General features: G+C 42.6%; 1 non-coding gene across 1 annotated transcript; it reads right to left on the bottom strand.

The window, feature by feature from the left end:
* Positions 1-10868: 10868 nt before the first annotated feature.
* On the bottom strand, positions 10869-10975 carry LOC118481451. The gene has a single exon (XR_004865660.1). It is a non-coding gene; the product is annotated as a small nucleolar RNA R71 (small nucleolar RNA).
* Positions 10976-19487: the final 8512 nt, after the last annotated feature.

Raw genomic sequence — 19487 nt, 5'->3', positions numbered from 1 at the left:
CCACCACGGGGCCGTGTCCAGCGAGCACGGGGGCGTGGTGAAAGTACAGCAGGCGCATTAATTGTAATTTGCAATTACAATTAATGAGGAGAGAGAGTGTCAGGCGGGCACGGGGCCGTGTCCAGCGGACACGGGGCCGTGTCCAGCCTTCTGTTCAGCCTATAAATAGAGGAGCTTGGCTTCATTCTCTCTCATCCCTTGGCACACCACCTCTCTCACACCTCATCCACCACCCACCACCACCATAACACCATCATCCACCACCATCATCCATTGTCCATCGTAGAGTGTGTGAGTCGTCTCGGGATCCAAGATTGATCGTAAGAGTTCTTGACAATCAAGGCCATGTTTGCCTAAGTCTCTTACATCACTTGCCTTGGTGAAGACAAGTGTTTAGTATAATACTTTTTATTTTTAATCTTTTGCACTTTTTATTTGGTTTTGTATTAATGACTTTAATAACTAGTTACTTATGTTGAAGGTGATCTTTCCTTATCGTTTATCCGTGGTGTCTTGGCATTATTTTACTGTCTATATAAAATAAAAGATTTTCACCATTCATATCTCCACGGTCTATATGGAGGTATGTTGGCTACCTGGTCGGGGGTTAAGGGAACGGTTTGGTAAGGGTCTTGCCCTTGTTCAGCGTTTAGAGGTCCTGCTTGGGACCTGGGTCAAATTTAGTAGGATCTCCTTCAATGCCCATAGGTATTGGATGGCGGGGATCCAAACTCTTTGACCCCCTCATAAGTTAACTACTATTAATACTATAACCAGGCTATTTAGGACTGTATCCCTGCTGACTCAGACTACTTAGCCGAGGTTAACGTCACCGCCAGAAGCGGGGCCTACCACAATTTGCATTAATAACTTAATTCATTATCTTTCAATAATCCGACCCTTTAGGATTGTATCCTTGCTGACTCAAACTACTGGGTTGAGGGTAACGTCGCCTTCAAAAGAGGGGCCTACTACAATAACTAAGATAATCTCTTAAACAAGTGCAAAAGTGCGAAAATAATCAAAGGTTATACTAATACACGTGTCGGATCCAAGTGATTCATCTTGTCTATCTGTTTTTATTTTATTTTTATTTTCAGCATTTAGTTAGTTTTTATTTTTTTAGTTTAAAATATTTTTCTAACCTTTTGATTTGATTAGACGTTGAGGATAAACCGGTATTAAAAGCTCTTGTGTCCTTGGACGACCTCGGTATCTTACCAACACTATACTACGTCCACGATGGGTGCACTTGCCCATATGTGTCACACCCCCAAAATCCCACCTGCGGAGTACTACCGCTTGGAGGCGTGACTGACCAGGATCCAGCCACCAATCATACTGAACAAGCATATAAATAGTTATAAAAGTTTAACCATTCACGATTGGTGTTCCAAAACAAATAAGTTTAAGTTGCAAGCGGAAGCATAAGTTTAAAGTTATAACATAAGTTCCAAAAGTTTCAAGTTTAACATAGTCTTGTAGCAATCCCTGTCCCACAACGATCCTCCTCCATGCAAGCTCCCACTGAGTACCTATGGTCCTGCAAAGCATGTAGTAACGAGTCAACAACTAGTTGAGTGAGTTCACGGGTGGGCGTTCGTTTTAGTTGTTTCGAAAACAGTTTACTTTATCTGGCATCCTGCCGTGGGGGTTACCCCATTGTTTAAAAACGTGACCAGTTCGTTCCCAGTTACTCCGGCACTCCGGCCGTGGGGGCTACCCCATGTACATCATCTGGCTCTCCAGCCGTGGGGGCTACCCCATGTGTATACTAGACTCGTTACCGTATCGATTGCTGACTGTAGTCATGTTTATGTGCCCTGAAAAACATCAATGTCTATCATCATTGACGTGCCCCAGATCCATTAGTTCACGCCCGTCCTCTGCGGCACGGTGTGAGGCTTGTCAGACCTAAATAGCGCTATCTAACTAATGACCCGCTCGCCATTGGCCCGGCGATTAGTCGATACAAAAAGGAGGGACTTCGTGATAGAGTTTTAGTCTAGTACGTTTATCCGTCCATCCGGACGAGGAATCACATTCCTGAACCACTGACGTCCTACCCAAGGTAGACGAGGAATCCACGTTCCTTAACCCCGTTCCCGACCCAGGGAATCCCATGCTTTGTAAAGGGTGTGAACTCACCTCGGTTTGCTCGGCAGTTAATCACAGAAAGATCAGTCAAGTCGTAAGTAGTCAGTTACGTCCTAATCACGGATATCACGTATAATCAGATTCGAACCAAGTAGTGCACAAATGTTCAACACGTTTGGCAAGCACGTTTAGCAGTAACAGTTAACAGTCAATAAAAGCACATACGGTTCACAAGTTCAGCCCAACTACTTAGGCCCAAACACGTAAAAGCAGTTGACACAGATGCCCATCAGTCTGGCCCATTAACTAAGGCCCAAAAGTGTGGTCTCGAGTCGCAACCGGACTCGCAAGCATGGTCTCGAGTCATGCTGTGTGTTGATCATGGATGGTTGCGAGTCGCAACCGGTGTCGCAACCATGGTCTCGGTTCATCATGCTGAGGTCTCGAGTCGCAACGGGACTCGTAACCTGTGGTCTCGGCTTGTCCTGTTATGGTTGCGAGTCGCAACCGCGTGGTCTCGAGTCATCACGCTGTGGTTGCGAGTCGCAACCGGGTGATTGCGAGTCGGTAGCAGTCATTTTCAAGTTCACGTGTTGATGCAGATAGTCAGATTTATGGTACAATATAATCAGGCCCAAATCCGGAAATAACCAATAGAAATCCACTAACATTTTTCCTAATCAGGCTATTAGTCAAAGATGGATCAAAATCACAAGGGTTTTCAATCTTCAACTATCATTCAAAGTGTTCTTCAAATATTCAAACTTATATTCATCAAGTTCATAGCATTTTCAACACTTATATCAACCACAACTAAGAACAATCATCAAGACACGATTTACTAGCATGCATCCTATATGACAAACATGTTCATTAGCCGATTTGTTTAGTTTAAACACCCACTTTTCGGATCCAAACCCAAGTGTAACCAATATCATTATTCACCTTTTTAACATGCAATGAACCCATTTTTAACATCAAGCATTTATGCAAATTTCAACACATAACAAGAACATTCATGAACCGATTTCTTTTCAAACATCATGCATAACTAAGTTAACTACCATATTATCACATAATCTCACCATACAAACATAACATGAACATATTAACACTAACATTCAACAAAACATCAAGAACACTAACCGGTTATGGGTTTCGAGGGTGTGTGAAAAGCTTCCAACCGGGTGTGTGTGTGAGCCGATCCAAGTCCAAAGATCCAAGAATGATGGAGTGTGTTTGTGTTCTAGAGTTTAGGTGAGAGAGAGAAGTAGGAGAGTGTGTGTTGTAATGTTCAACAAAATGGTAACACTAACTAAGGTAGTGTATTTATAGTCAAAGTTCCAAGTGTGTGCACCCTATGGGTTTCGGCTAAGGGTTTTCGGCCCAATGGCCCAACCGGCCAAAGGCCCAAACCGGCCTAATGGTTACGGTTCACTCGAGACCACATGGTCTCGAGTCGGGTCCTTGTTGTTTCGTGTCGGGTTCTCGGTTCACATATAACACACATACATATATACATACAATGCACACAAAACAAAGCACATAAAAGTTCACGTTATCATTAAGTTTAATCATTCAACTAATCACATAACGTACAAGTATATCGCATCAAGACACAATGAAGGTTCTAGGTTTCGGGTTGTCACATCATCCCCAAGTTGAAAGAAATTTCGTCCCGAAATTTGACGGCACTCACTGAGGAAGCTAGTCAAGTTGTAAGGTTTTCCCGGTTTTCCTGGGGTGTCACATCCACCCCCCGTTGATCTGGAATTTCGTCCCGAAATTCCGTAGCTTCAGCCTCAGTAGCGTTTGTACTGTTCTCAAACAGTTGGGGATACTTTTGTTTCATCCGATCTTCGCGCTCCCAGGTAAACTCTGGGCCGCGACGTGAGTTCCAACGAACTCGAACAAGAGGTATTCTAGAGCTCTTGAGGACCTTAACATCCCGGTCCGTGATTTCGACAGGTTCTTCGACGAATTTCAACTGTTCGTCGATCGTGAGTTCCTTCAGAGGAACTACGTGCGTCTCATCTGACAGACACTTCTTCAGATTTGACACATGGAAAACGTTGTGAACTGCCCCGAGTTCTGCTGGTAATTTCAGTCTGTAGGCCACCTTGCCTATTTTCTCAAGGATTTCAAAAGGTCCAACGTATCGTGGGTTGAGTTTGCCGCGTTTACCAAAACGAACCACACCCTTCCAGGGTGAAACTTTGAGTAAAACCCGCTCCCCAACCTGGAGCTCAAGTGGTTTCCTGCCCTTATCGGCGTATGCCTTCTGACGGTCACGAGCGGCCGCCATGCGTTGTCGTATTTGAGCAATCCGCTCAGTAGTGTCTACCACATGTTCTGGACCAGTGATTTGACTATCCCCCACCTCTGCCCAACAGAGGGGTGACCGGCATTTACGTCCGTACAGTGCCTCAAACGGAGCAGCTTTAATGCTGGTGTGGTAGCTGTTATTATACGAAAATTCTACGAGTGGCAGATGCCTTTCCCAGCTGTTGCCAAAGTCGATTACACAAGCGCGAAGCATGTCTTCTAGTGTTTGGATAGTACGCTCGGACTGCCCGTCCGTCTGCGGGTGATACGCTGTGCTCATATCAAGACGTGAGCCAAAAGACTTGTGCATTGCCTGCCACAGTTCCGAAGTAAAACGTGCATCTCGATCAGAGATGATAGAAGTGGGCACCCCGTGCCTCGAGACAACTTCCTTGAGGTATATTTCTGCTAAAGTGGAGAATTTATCCGTCTCCTTGATTGCCAAAAAGTGTGCGGATTTTGTGAGTCGATCCACGATCACCCAGATAGTATCGTTTCCGCGCTGTGATCTAGGTAAGCCAGTAACGAAATCCATGGAAATTTGCTCCCATTTCCATTGTGGTATCTCTGGTTGCTGAAGTAGGCCTGAAGGTTTCTGATATTCCGTCTTGACTCGCGCACAAGTCAAACACTTGCTGACGTAAGTTGCTATGTGGGCCTTCATGCTGGGCCACCAATACGTGGTTTTAATATCGTGGTACATCTTGTCCGAACCAGGGTGTACCGAGTAGCGAGATTTGTGCGCTTCATCCATCACAAGTTCTCGTAAGTCGCCATAGAGTGGGACCCAAATGCGTCCTGTCACATAATAAGCACCGTCTTCCTTCTGTTCTAAGCGTTGTCTTGACCCGCGTAGGGCTTCAGCTCTAATGTTCTCTGGTTTCAGTGCTTCTATCTGAGCAGCTCGTATTTGCGAAGGTAGACTAGAATGGATCGTGAGTTGTAAAGCTCTTACGCGCTTAGGCGTAGTGTCCTTCCGACTGAGGGCGTCCGCCACTACATTGGCCTTGCCCGGGTGATACCTGATAGAGCACTCGTAGTCATTCAGCAGCTCGACCCATCGTCGCTGCCGCATATTCAGTTCCTTCTGCTTGAATATGTGTTCTAAACTTCTATGGTCGGTGTAGATGGCGCACTTGGTTCCGTACAGGTAATGCCGCCATAGTTTAAGTGCGAAAACAACAGCTCCCAGCTCTAAATCATGTGTCGTGTAGTTCTTCTCGTGAACTTTGAGTTGTCGTGAGGCGTAAGCTATGACTTTATCTCGTTGCATCAATACACAACCAAGACCTTGAATTGATGCATCACAATAAACCACAAAATCTTCTGTGCCCTCTGGCAGTGAAAGGATAGGTGCACTGCAAAGTCTATCCTTTAGATGCTGAAAAGCTAACTCTTGTGCATTTCCCCAACGATAAACAACGCCTTTCTGTGTTAACAAGGTGAGAGGCTGCGCGATCTTAGAAAAATCCTTAATGAATCTCCTGTAGTAACCTGCCAATCCCAAGAATTGGCGAATTTCCTTTGGTGTGCGAGGCGCAGGCCAGTTCTTAATAGATTCCACTTTGGATGGATCAACGTGAATCCCATCCTTGTTCACCACATGCCCTAGGAAATGGACTTCACGAAGCCAGAAGTCGCACTTCGAGAACTTTGCGTAAAGCTGTTCCTTCCGAAGGAGTTCCAGAATAAGTCGTAGATGTTGTTCGTGCTCTTCCTTGCTCTTAGAATAGATCAGGATGTCGTCGATAAAAACTATAACAAACTTGTCCAGGTACGGTTTGCACACTCGATTCATCAAATCCATAAAAACTGCCGGTGCGTTCGTCAGCCCAAACGGCATGACCAGAAACTCATAGTGCCCATATCGAGTCCTAAAGGCCGTCTTAGAGACATCCTCTTCCCGAACTCTCAGCTGGTGATATCCCGATCTCAGATCGATCTTTGAATAGTAGCTCGACCCCTGCAACTGGTCGAACAAGTCGTCAATACGCGGTAGAGGATAACGATTCTTCACAGTCACCTTGTTGAGTTCGCGATAGTCGATACACATTCTGAAGGTACCATCCTTCTTCTTTACAAAAAGTACTGGAGCTCCCCAAGGCGATGAGCTAGGACGAATAAAACCCTTATCCAAGAGTTCTTGTAGCTGCGTGGAGAGTTCTTCCAACTCTGATGGCGCTAGACGATAAGGTGCACGGGCTACAGGCGCGGCTCCAGGAGCTAGATCAATCTGAAACTCGACTTGGCGATGGGGCGGAAGACCAGGTAATTCCTCAGGGAATACCTCGGGATAGTCGCGTACAACGGGAAAATCTTCTAGCTTCTTCTCCTTTCCTGTGGTATCAGTAACTAGAGCCAAAATCGCAGTGTGGCCCTTTCGTAAGCATTTCTGGGCTTTAAGAAGAGAGATAATGTTCTCAACAGCACTTCTCTTGTCGCCACGAATCATGAGAGGTTCACCACCTAAACCAGGAATACGAACGATCTTCTCGTTGCAAAGAATCTCTGCTCGGTGTTGGGATAACCAATCCATCCCAATGACAACGTCGAAACTACCCAAGACAATAGGAATAAGATCAATAGAGAAGGTCTGGTTAGCGAGAATAAGCTGGCAACCCTTGACTACGTGTGAGGCTTCCAAACTCTTACCATTAGCTAGCTCTACGGTGTGCTTGTCGCTCAGGGGTGTAGGAATACGCTTAAGCATCTTACTAACTTCTAGTGACACATAGCTAGTATCGGCACCCGAATCAAATAAGACTGTAACATGAAAGTCGTCGAGAAGGAACTTACCCGTCACCACGTTGGGATCATTCCTTGCTTCACCTTGACCAATCACGAACACTCGTCCCCTAGCACCATTGTTGTTGTTGTTGTTCCCATTGTTACCATTCCCCTGATTGTTGTTGTTGTTCTGGTTCAGTTGGGGACAATCTTTCTTGAAGTGGCCCTCAGCTCCACACTGAAAGCATCCTGCGGAGTACTACCGCTTGGAGGCGTGACTGACCAGGATCCAGCCACCAATCATACTGAACAAGCATATAAATAGTTATAAAAGTTTAACCATTCACGATTGGTGTTCCAAAACAAATAAGTTTAAGTTGCAAGCGGAAGCATAAGTTTAAAGTTATAACATAAGTTCCAAAAGTTTCAAGTTTAACATAGTCTTGTAGCAATCCCTGTCCCACAACGATCCTCCTCCATGCAAGCTCCCACTGAGTACCTATGGTCCTGCAAAGCATGTAGTAACGAGTCAACAACTAGTTGAGTGAGTTCACGGGTGGGCGTTCGTTTTAGTTGTTTCGAAAACAGTTTACTTTATCTGGCATCCTGCCGTGGGGGTTACCCCATTGTTTAAAAACGTGACCAGTTCGTTCCCAGTTACTCCGGCACTCCGGCCGTGGGGGCTACCCCATGTACATCATCTGGCTCTCCAGCCGTGGGGGCTACCCCATGTGTATACTAGACTCGTTACCGTATCGATTGCTGACTGTAGTCATGTTTATGTGCCCTGAAAAACATCAATGTCTATCATCATTGACGTGCCCCAGATCCATTAGTTCACGCCCGTCCTCTGCGGCACGGTGTGAGGCTTGTCAGACCTAAATAGCGCTATCTAACTAATGACCCGCTCGCCATTGGCCCGGCGATTAGTCGATACAAAAAGGAGGGACTTCGTGATAGAGTTTTAGTCTAGTACGTTTATCCGTCCATCCGGACGAGGAATCACATTCCTGAACCACTGACGTCCTACCCAAGGTAGACGAGGAATCCACGTTCCTTAACCCCGTTCCCGACCCAGGGAATCCCATGCTTTGTAAAGGGTGTGAACTCACCTCGGTTTGCTCGGCAGTTAATCACAGAAAGATCAGTCAAGTCGTAAGTAGTCAGTTACGTCCTAATCACGGATATCACGTATAATCAGATTCGAACCAAGTAGTGCACAAATGTTCAACACGTTTGGCAAGCACGTTTAGCAGTAACAGTTAACAGTCAATAAAAGCACATACGGTTCACAAGTTCAGCCCAACTACTTAGGCCCAAACACGTAAAAGCAGTTGACACAGATGCCCATCAGTCTGGCCCATTAACTAAGGCCCAAAAGTGTGGTCTCGAGTCGCAACCGGACTCGCAAGCATGGTCTCGAGTCATGCTGTGTGTTGATCATGGATGGTTGCGAGTCGCAACCGGTGTCGCAACCATGGTCTCGGTTCATCATGCTGAGGTCTCGAGTCGCAACGGGACTCGTAACCTGTGGTCTCGGCTTGTCCTGTTATGGTTGCGAGTCGCAACCGCGTGGTCTCGAGTCATCACGCTGTGGTTGCGAGTCGCAACCGGGTGATTGCGAGTCGGTAGCAGTCATTTTCAAGTTCACGTGTTGATGCAGATAGTCAGATTTATGGTACAATATAATCAGGCCCAAATCCGGAAATAACCAATAGAAATCCACTAACATTTTTCCTAATCAGGCTATTAGTCAAAGATGGATCAAAATCACAAGGGTTTTCAATCTTCAACTATCATTCAAAGTGTTCTTCAAATATTCAAACTTATATTCATCAAGTTCATAGCATTTTCAACACTTATATCAACCACAACTAAGAACAATCATCAAGACACGATTTACTAGCATGCATCCTATATGACAAACATGTTCATTAGCCGATTTGTTTAGTTTAAACACCCACTTTTCGGATCCAAACCCAAGTGTAACCAATATCATTATTCACCTTTTTAACATGCAATGAACCCATTTTTAACATCAAGCATTTATGCAAATTTCAACACATAACAAGAACATTCATGAACCGATTTCTTTTCAAACATCATGCATAACTAAGTTAACTACCATATTATCACATAATCTCACCATACAAACATAACATGAACATATTAACACTAACATTCAACAAAACATCAAGAACACTAACCGGTTATGGGTTTCGAGGGTGTGTGAAAAGCTTCCAACCGGGTGTGTGTGTGAGCCGATCCAAGTCCAAAGATCCAAGAATGATGGAGTGTGTTTGTGTTCTAGAGTTTAGGTGAGAGAGAGAAGTAGGAGAGTGTGTGTTGTAATGTTCAACAAAATGGTAACACTAACTAAGGTAGTGTATTTATAGTCAAAGTTCCAAGTGTGTGCACCCTATGGGTTTCGGCTAAGGGTTTTCGGCCCAATGGCCCAACCGGCCAAAGGCCCAAACCGGCCTAATGGTTACGGTTCACTCGAGACCACATGGTCTCGAGTCGGGTCCTTGTTGTTTCGTGTCGGGTTCTCGGTTCACATATAACACACATACATATATACATACAATGCACACAAAACAAAGCACATAAAAGTTCACGTTATCATTAAGTTTAATCATTCAACTAATCACATAACGTACAAGTATATCGCATCAAGACACAATGAAGGTTCTAGGTTTCGGGTTGTCACAATATGTGTGTTTAGTGTTAGTGAGTATCGTGTTTTATAAATTTAAAACTTGGCTAAAAGTGTAAAAAGGGCTTAAATATACATCTAAAATATACTACACTTCACGCACATCAAGTTTTTGGCGCCGTTGGCGGGGACACAAGGATTTTAAGAAAGTTAGGAATCAACGGCCTAATCATATTTTTATTTTTCTTTAATTTTTAGGATTTTTTTTTTCTTAGATTTTTAGCTTCTGCAGAGCTCAGCACGGGGCCGTGCCTGGTCGGACACGGGCCGTGCTCAGCAAAGTTACTGGCAGTTTTTGTTTTTCAAGTTACAGAAGGCTGACCACGGGGCCGTGCCGGTGCAACACGGGGCTGTGTCCAACTTCCAGTAACTGGGATCTGGAAAACAATCACTGTATTTCCGACCACGGGGCCGTGGTCGCTCAACACGGGGCCGTGGTGAACCTTCTGACCGATATTCTTTTTTGTTTTTATTACAGGACTTGGAACCCGACACCATCCTCACGTAGTGTATGAGCTCCAGTTCCAATAAAGACATAAAAGAACCGCTAGAAGAACCTGAACGCTTTCTCAGAAAAAGGTTAAAAGCCAAAAACCAAGAGAAGGTTTCGGGTGATCCACCCCCAATGGCGGACCAACGTACCCTTATGGATTATCTACGGCCCACCGTAGGTAATCTAGGCGCCGCTATCAATGCTCCGAATGTCGAAGCCAATAACTTCGAGCTTCGACCGCATTTGATACAAATGCTCCAAAACTCCGCAACCTTCCACGGGCTTGCGGACGAGGATCCTCATCTACATATAACTAATTTCTTAGAAATATGTGATACCTTTCGGATCAATGGAGCATCAAACGACGCCATACGCCTCCGTATGTTTCCGTTCTCACTAAAAGACCGAGCGAAAGCTTGGCTCAACACCCTCCCAGCTGGATCGGTAAACACCTGGGATGAACTAGCCCAAAAGTTTCTATATAAGTATTTCCCTCCTTCTAAAACTGCTAAATTAATGGCTGAAATTAACACATACTCACAAGAGGACGGGGAATCCTTATATGAAACATGGGAAAGGTTCAAGGAGCTATTACGCAAGTGTCCCCATCATGGCCTCGCAATATGGCAACAAGTATCCACCTTCTACAATGGATTGTTGCCACACACTAGGCAGACACTTGATTCTAGCTCCGGGGGACTTTTAGGTAATCGACGCCCACACGAAATATATAATCAAATTGAGGAAATTGCTCAAACCAATTTTCAATGGCACACTCCCCGGGGAAATAAGTCTATCGCCCCGGGCGCCCATAAGGTCGACGAAAGCACCTCTTTACAAGCCCAAATCGAGGCCCTTTCTTCAAAAATAAAAAAATTAGAAATGACAAAAACAGTCTCGGTTATGGCTTGTGAAGGGTGTGGTGGGTCACATGAAAATTGGAGTTGCATGAAAGAAACGGACGATCAACAAGAAATGGTAAACTACATTGATAATAGACCTAGGCCGTCGGGTCCTCCAACGGGAACTTACAACCAAGGATGGCGAAACCACCCAAACCTTGGTTGGAGGGAAACCGGCAATAGTAGTAACCAACAAAACCAACGAACAAACTTTCAGCAATCAAGAAATGAGTCACAAAATTTCACTCAACAACAAGGTGGACGAGAAAGGCTCGAAGATACTATATCTCGCCTCGTCTCCGACACTGATAAGAAAAACTCGGAAAGATTTCTACAATTAGAATCTAATTTTAGGAATCAACAAGCTAGCATTCAAAACATAGAAAAACAAATAAATCAACTAGCACAAAATTTTTCCGAGAGACCGCAAGGCGCATTACCTAGCAATACCGAAACAAACCCAAAAGCGCAAGTTCACCTCATCACACTACGAAACCGCACCGTAGGGCCTGCAGAAGTACCTCCACCAACGGAAAAACAATGCCAACACTTCTGCAGGAAAAGAACTCTCCCCCATCACCAGAGCCTACCAAGGCTCCTCGAGTTCCGTACCTCGGTAGGTTAATTCGTCAAAAGACCAATGAGCAATTCGCAAAATTCGAAAGTCTGTTAAAACAATTGCATGTCAATATTCCTTTTATCGAAGTCCTAACCCAAATGCCCAAATACTCTAAATTTATGAGGGACTTCCTTACACATAAAAAGAAAATTGAAAATTTGCAATTAGTTAATTTAGGCGAAGAATGCTCTGCCCTCGTACTCAATAAACTACCCCAAAAGAAAATCGATCCCGGAAGTTTCACGATTCCATGTTCAATAGGGGAATCATCCGTTCGCAATGCCTTGGCCGACTTGGGGGCTAGCATTAACCTCATGCCCTCATCGATGTTCAAAAGGCTTGGCTTGGGAACCACGAGCCCTACAAAAATAAGCATACAACTCGCTGATCGATCAGTCAAGTTCCCACAAGGTGTCATCGAGAATGTCTTGGTAAGGGTAAGCAAATTCGTTTATCCCGTTGACTTTGTCATACTCGACATGGAGGAAGACACCGAGGTCCCCCTTATCCTAGGGAGACCCTTCCTTGCCACAACACAAGCAGTGGTAGACATGAATGAAGGGACACTAACTTTGAAGTATGGGGACGATGAGGTGAAGTTCGGAGTTGGGAAGAAAATAGAGGATGACGACCCAATCAATTACATGAAGGTTATTGATTCAAGTTTGGATGCCGCTCTCCGACGGTGTAACTTGGGAAGCAAGGCACTCCACTCAGAAGATATATAACCAGGAATCGGGTCTAGCCAAGGACCCTTATAAACGTGGCGCACCACGGAGGCATTCCGCGGATCTATCCTTAGTCTAGTTTAGTTTAATCTTTTAATTTTTGCAGAATAAAACACACTCATGGTGGTAATGGATGAAAAAGGGAACGAGAAAAAATGGAACCATGCACGAAGAACAGAGCAACCCGACAAAAAATCTCCATCACAGAAGGCTCAACACGGGCCGTGCCCAACCAACACGGCCCCGTGCTGAGCCCCTGCAGAAAAATCACCCAGTTCAGGTAACTGGACACGGGCCGTGTTCAGCGGACACGCCCCCGTGTCCAGGCTTCTGTTTCAATTCTATAATTTTTGTTACTGGCACTTGACCACGGGGCCGTGCCCGGTGAACACGGGGCCGTGTCCAGGTTGCCAGTAACAAAAATCTTTGCTTTTTAACACACTTTTATACATTCTAATCAACCAAAAACTTTATTTTTGGACACATTGAGGACAATGTGTAACTTAAGTGTGGGGGGGGGGATGCTAAAACCTTGAAATTTTGCAAAATCCTAAACACAAGCCTTACACAAAACTCTATTGGAACCGCTAAACACCCCAAATTTTTTTCAAAAACTTTTTCAATTTTTTTTATTTACTTGTCTTAGTTTAAGTTGGGAATAACAAGTTCTAAAAAGGTTATATTTTTACAAGTTTACAACCGATAGCGTCGTGATAAAAAAAGGAACCAACATAAGAAAATTATGAAACGGCATAACAAGTCTAGTTTAAAATTCGATTATATATGCTTGGTCACATTAAAAACCCATTCCCACAAAAGTGAGTTTTGAGCCTTTATTGAGCATAAAAATACACATATTTAGATTAAATGCTCATTTTTCGTTTCTTGTGTGAATAGCCGCTCGGTCCTTACAAATCTAGAACTTGCCACGACGATACATTCCCGGTCCTTACCAACTTAAACCCAAGTAAGTAAATGATGGAGGCATTAGGACTAACCATTTTTCTTTCAAAACCATTATTTTTCATTTTTTTTACCTACCCAAAATCCCCCTAGAAAACCCTTTTGAGCCTAAACCTTTCATTTCATTACCCCAAAACCCTTTTTACCCACCAAAAACCTTTTTATTTATTTTTTTTAGTAACAAGTTCGCTTTTTTGTAAACTCACCTTTTTATGTGACGGAAAAAAAAAATATGATGATGAAGTCAAAAACAAACAAAAGCTATAAAAAGCTTGTTTGAGAAATACTTCAAAAATAATAGGTCACTAAAAACAAGGTATTTTACGAAAACCGACACTTGCTACGATTTTCGCCCTTTTTACTAACCACTAACCAACCACCCACCTTTAAACCCAAGCCTTCACCCAAAAAGTCCTCTTGATATTTACAAAGGTAAAAAGTTAAAAAGGAGGAGGATTGATTGTTTGGCAAGCCTATGGAAAGACGTAAGTTCCGTGCCGCTCTCGAGTGATTCACTAAAATATACACCTTCGGCCGAGTGTTGAGTGATCTCCCGTGAGGTATGTGAACTTGTATATAAATGGAATTTTAATAAGGCATGCTATGCCCAATAAGTAATTTATCTTATGAAAAGTTCAAAATAAATCATAACGAATAGGATTGTAAATAAATAAAAATAAAGCCTATAAAAACCTTGGATTCCCGACACTCTAGGACAAGCTAAAAAACTTCTCTTCTACCTATTCCATTTGGGAGTGTAAGCCACATTTAAAGAGTTTTGCTTGAGGACAAGCAAAAGTTCAAGTGTGGGGGTATTTGATGTGTGTAAAATGCAACATATAAAACACATCAATTAAGGCATAAAACTAACCCTTTTTAAGTACTAATGTTGGAAAAAGAGTGTTTTTGTCTTCCTTTTGTATTTTCAGGATGAAATGAGCTCAAAATCACAAAAGAAGCAAAAAGACCACTAATTCTACCATAAATACAAGAAAAGGAACAAAAGTAGACTGCCCGGACCCTCAACGGCACCTCCCAAAGCAAAAAGAAAGAAACAGAGTCTGAACACGCCCCGTGTCCAGCGAACACGGGGGCGTGCCCAGGAAGCAGCAGAAAAGACAAACCAGTAGAAGCTTCCATTGCCCACCACGGGGCCGTGTCCAGCGAGCATGGGGGCGTGGTGAAAGTACAGCAGGCGCATTAATTGTAATTCGCAATTACAATTAATGAGGAGAGAGAGTGTCAGGCGGGCACGGGGCCGTGTCCAGCGGACACGGGGCCGTGTCCAGCCTTCTGTTCAGCCTATAAATAGAGGAGCTTGGCTTCATTCTCTCTCATCCCTTGGCACACCACCTCTCTCACACCTCATCCACCACCCACCACCACCATAACACCATCATCCACCACCATCATCCATTGTCCATCGTAGAGTGTGTGAGTCGTCTCGGGATCCAAGATTGATCGTAAGAGTTCTTGACAATCAAGGCCATGTTTGCCTAAGTCTCTTACATCACTTGGTGAAGACAAGTGTTTAGTATAATACTTTTTATTTTTAATCTTTTGCACTTTTTATTTGGTTTTGTATTAATGACTTTAATAACTAGTTACTTATGTTGAAGGTGATCTTTCCTTATCGTTTGTCCGTGGTGTCTTGGCATTATTTTACTGTCTATATAAAATAAAAGATTTTCACCATTCATATCTCCACGGTCTATATGGAGGTATGTTGGCTACCTGGTCGGGGGTTAAGGGAACGGTTTGGTAAGGGTCTTGCCCTTGTTCAGCGTTTAGAGGTCCTGCTTGGGACCTGGGTCAAATTTAGTAGGATCTCCTTCAATGCCCATAGGTATTGGATGGCGGGGATCCAAACTCTTTGACCCCCTCAAAAGTTAACTACTATTAATACTATAACCCGGCTATTTAGGACTGTATCCCTGCTGACTCAGACTACTTAGCCGAGGGTAACGTCACCGCCAGAAGCGGGGCCTACCACAATTTGCATTAATAACTTAATTCATTATCTTTCAATAATCCGACCCTTTAGGATTGTATCCTTGCTGACTCAAACTACTGGGTTGAGGGTAACGTCGCCTTCAAAAGAGGGGCCTACTACAATAACTAAGATAATCTCTTAAACAAGTGCAAAAGTGCGAAAATAATCAAAGGTTATACTAATACACGTGTCGGATCCAAGTGATTCATCTTGTCTATCTGTTTTTATTTTATTTTTATTTTCAGCATTTAGTTAGTTTTTATTTTTTTAGTTTAAAATATTTTTCTAACCTTTTGATTTGATTAGACGTTGAGGATAAACCGGTATTAAAAGCTCTTGTGTCCTTGGACGACCTCGGTATCTTACCAACACTATACTACGTCCACGATGGGTGCACTTGCCCATATGTGTGTTTAGTGTTAGTGAGTATCGTGTTTTATAAATTTAAAACTTGGCTAAAAGTGTAAAAAGGGCTTAAATATACATCTAAAATATACTACACTTCACGCACATCAAATATCAAGATGACCAATAAGTTTCCTAACTGGGTCTGATTCGTTATAAGCGGCCATAGATTTGAAGATCAGCAGAGTGCGTTCGTTCATTGGATTCACAGGAAGAACATCTGCCTTGGCTTTAGCAAGATCAGGAATCTGATCATCTATCATCATCTGCAGAAACCTGGGATATAACCAGAACTTGGTGGAAGTTCGCTGTGTTGCAGACGGAAGTGGCCTTCTAGCGTTCTCCTTCAGATTATCGAAGATATACCGAGAAATGTTGAACGGCTTGTTCAGAATCAGCGCCGTAAACAATCCAGTCAAATCGATTGGTGACAAATCATACCCAGAACGCTTGTTGCTTAGGCAATGAATGAGAATATGCAAAAGGAACTTATATCGAAGCGGCATGAACTTCTTGTTGATTTGATTAACCAGAACATCGTCGCTGTACCGCAGCCTCATCAGTAAACCCCGTTGACATTGTAAATCTATAGAAGTAGGATCTTCCGGTTGATCTCCAAGTCGTAGACGTTCTCTGATAGTGTTTTCAGTAATAACCACAGGTTTTTCAGCAACAGTAGCCCTGATCACTTCCTTATTATCTACCGTTTCAATCCCAGCAGAACTCCAGAATGCCTTGATGTGCGACTGATAGGCAATGTATTGCGTTGTGATAGCATAATTGATGCGCGAGCGGTGAAGGTACTCCATGATGCCAGCAAACTCCGGACTGATACTTCCTTCCGGTTGTAAATATGCAGCCATATTATGTCTAGATTCAGACATAGCCTCAACTTCCGATTTCTCCTTCTTTGTTGGCTTTGCCCGCTCCTTTTTCACTTTCGGTGCCATTTCTGCACATCACATTGACACGTAATAAGAAAAAGTGCAAACAGTCAAATTAGGGTTTCATACTTAGAAAAATTTCAATTTCTTGAAAATCTTCTAAGTGTTGAACCCTCGAAGGATCACATCTATCCATCGAAAGATTGAATCATGGCACGAAGGATGGTAACCAGTTCGAAAGATGTTGATCAGGCTCGAAAGATGTCATTTATCTTGAAAGATGTCAACCTTATCGAAGGATCATCTTTCGAATAATCAAGAAATTTTGAAAGATATCTTGATCTTTCGAAGGCTGATCCATCGAAGGATGATCTTTCAAGATATCTACCATCTTTCGAGATTCACCTCGAAGGATGCTGTTTAGCACATCTATCGAGGTGATGAGTCATCATCATCCTTCTCTCCGGTAACTGTTCAAGGCATCTTTTCAGGTATGATTTCCGGTGATGTTTTATTGAAATTCCGGTGATTTGTTTTAAGTTTCGTTCAAAAGTGACTTATGTCAAACAAGAACAATATCATCCATCATTTCAAAACATCTAGATTTTGACCCAAACCGGACTCGAACAAGAACACATGCATCATTTTTGAGCATAAACCCTAATCAACCCCTGTTTTACCCAAATCCAACACTTAACAACAAGATTCAAACAAAAACCTGTTTCATTTTAACAAACAATGATCAACAACCTAAAACCAATCATTTTCAATGCACTTGTATGCAAAAACTCATTTCATACATGATTTCATAAACTGAAAATATGAACAAAAACATGATCAAATGAAGATTTTATAAAGTTCTAGATTGTATAAATGTTTGTTCTGATAAGCATGATCATCAATCCTACCGAGTAATTTCTATAATTCTGATACTTTAAGCTTGTTAGAAATTTCGGCAGAGTTTCGGAAGGATGAGAGGGTTTTGAGAGAATTTTGAAACTGATAAAGAACAAATGAAGAAGAAGATGCCTTTATATATCCTGACCTCGAAAGTCCAACCGCCTCGAAGGACTCAAAACCATTCGAAAGATGAACAGTTGTCTCGAAGGATGATCTTTATCTCGAAAGATCCATATGTGGCTCGAAGGATCCAGGTATTTGAAGGATCTGGATCGAAGGATACCAGATATTTTGGAATCCTTCGAAAGATATCCTTCGATCTAAATCATCTCTCAAAGGGTCTGGTCAACTCGAAGGATCAATTGGTCAAATCTTTCGTTGACCAACACATCTTTCGACTGAAACAGTTGACTTTCATTGACTTTCTTGACCATCTGATCTTTCGAGGGCCATTGCTTCCTCGAAGGATCAGATTTCCCACCAACACTTTGGATTTTTGGGAATTTCCAATTTACACCCTTCAAATTTTGGAGGTTTTTCAGAAATGACCATTTTGAAAAGTTGTCCATTATGAAGTTTCGCAAAGGTTAGTTTTATGAAGTATCTCGGCTTGTCAGGTATCGGATCGAGCACCAACATCAGTTAATCAAAAAATAATGTTAAATTGAAAATCTTTTTGGATTTTGTGGTTTGATAAAATAAAAGGCAACAATTTTAAAATCCTTTGAATGTTATCAAACGACATCACCGCTAATGTCGTGCTGATATGCACCAAACGACAAAAACTATTTAAAATTAAAGCAGTAAATTAAGCAGTAAGTAAATATGTACAAACACAACAATATTTTTGCGAGTTTCTGGCAAAGAGAATCATATCAGTTTGCGGTCTTTTGTCAAAACACACTTCCTTTTAAAATTCTTTTACAGAAGCGGATAAGTATTCTACCACAATTACCGATATTGTTGTCCACTTAAACTCAACGATCAGGTGTAATCATAATACAATGAGATACGTTTAAGGTATGATTTATACTTACCGACCGGTGTTCATCCACTCACGACACATTCCCGTATCAAGGTATGCACGAGAGTTCATCTTACTGGGGAGTATACCATTTATCATCCGTTTTAACGTATATATATTTACAATGTGAACAAGTCACTTATTTGAGTTTGAAAACAAGCCCTATGTGATAGAATCACTTATTGATGAGGAACTTGATTTTCGATGCATGAGGGCACAGGAGCAAGTCCGTGAACAGGTCAGTACTTCCGTACAGCAGAGAGACGAACTTGACTCCCGGATAAATGTGATATTTTATCACTTATTTTGATGGACATCTGATTGTTTATCACTTATTGAGGTCGAATGCAGTATGAGATATGTACACGTATGTATGGTATCATGGAAGAACTTAGACTTTGTCTTTTATAGAAACAACCATGATACCCAGATGATAAACAGCATAAACCCCGAATATCTCAGAACCTCGGCAATCTATCAAACGAAATTTCGGTACCAAGACCATATGCCAATGAACGGTTCCCACGCGGTTTTCAGTCTGTTATGTTTATATCTCCTGCATACTTTAAAATGATCGTGAGTCTACCGGTACATTATTAGTAGAGCTACTTATCATTTTCTTTTTCTTTTGATTTCTAGAAACATGTTTCAACCGACCTCTGATGTAATATCACTTTCTCTTATATTACCAAGAAACTCATTTTTGTTTTT

Source organism: Helianthus annuus, chromosome 8, assembly GCF_002127325.2.
Source record: "Helianthus annuus cultivar XRQ/B chromosome 8, HanXRQr2.0-SUNRISE, whole genome shotgun sequence".
NCBI lineage: Eukaryota > Viridiplantae > Streptophyta > Magnoliopsida > Asterales > Asteraceae > Helianthus > Helianthus annuus.
Note: the sequence above shows the minus strand (reverse complement) of the source record. Positions and strands in the feature narration are given on the sequence as shown.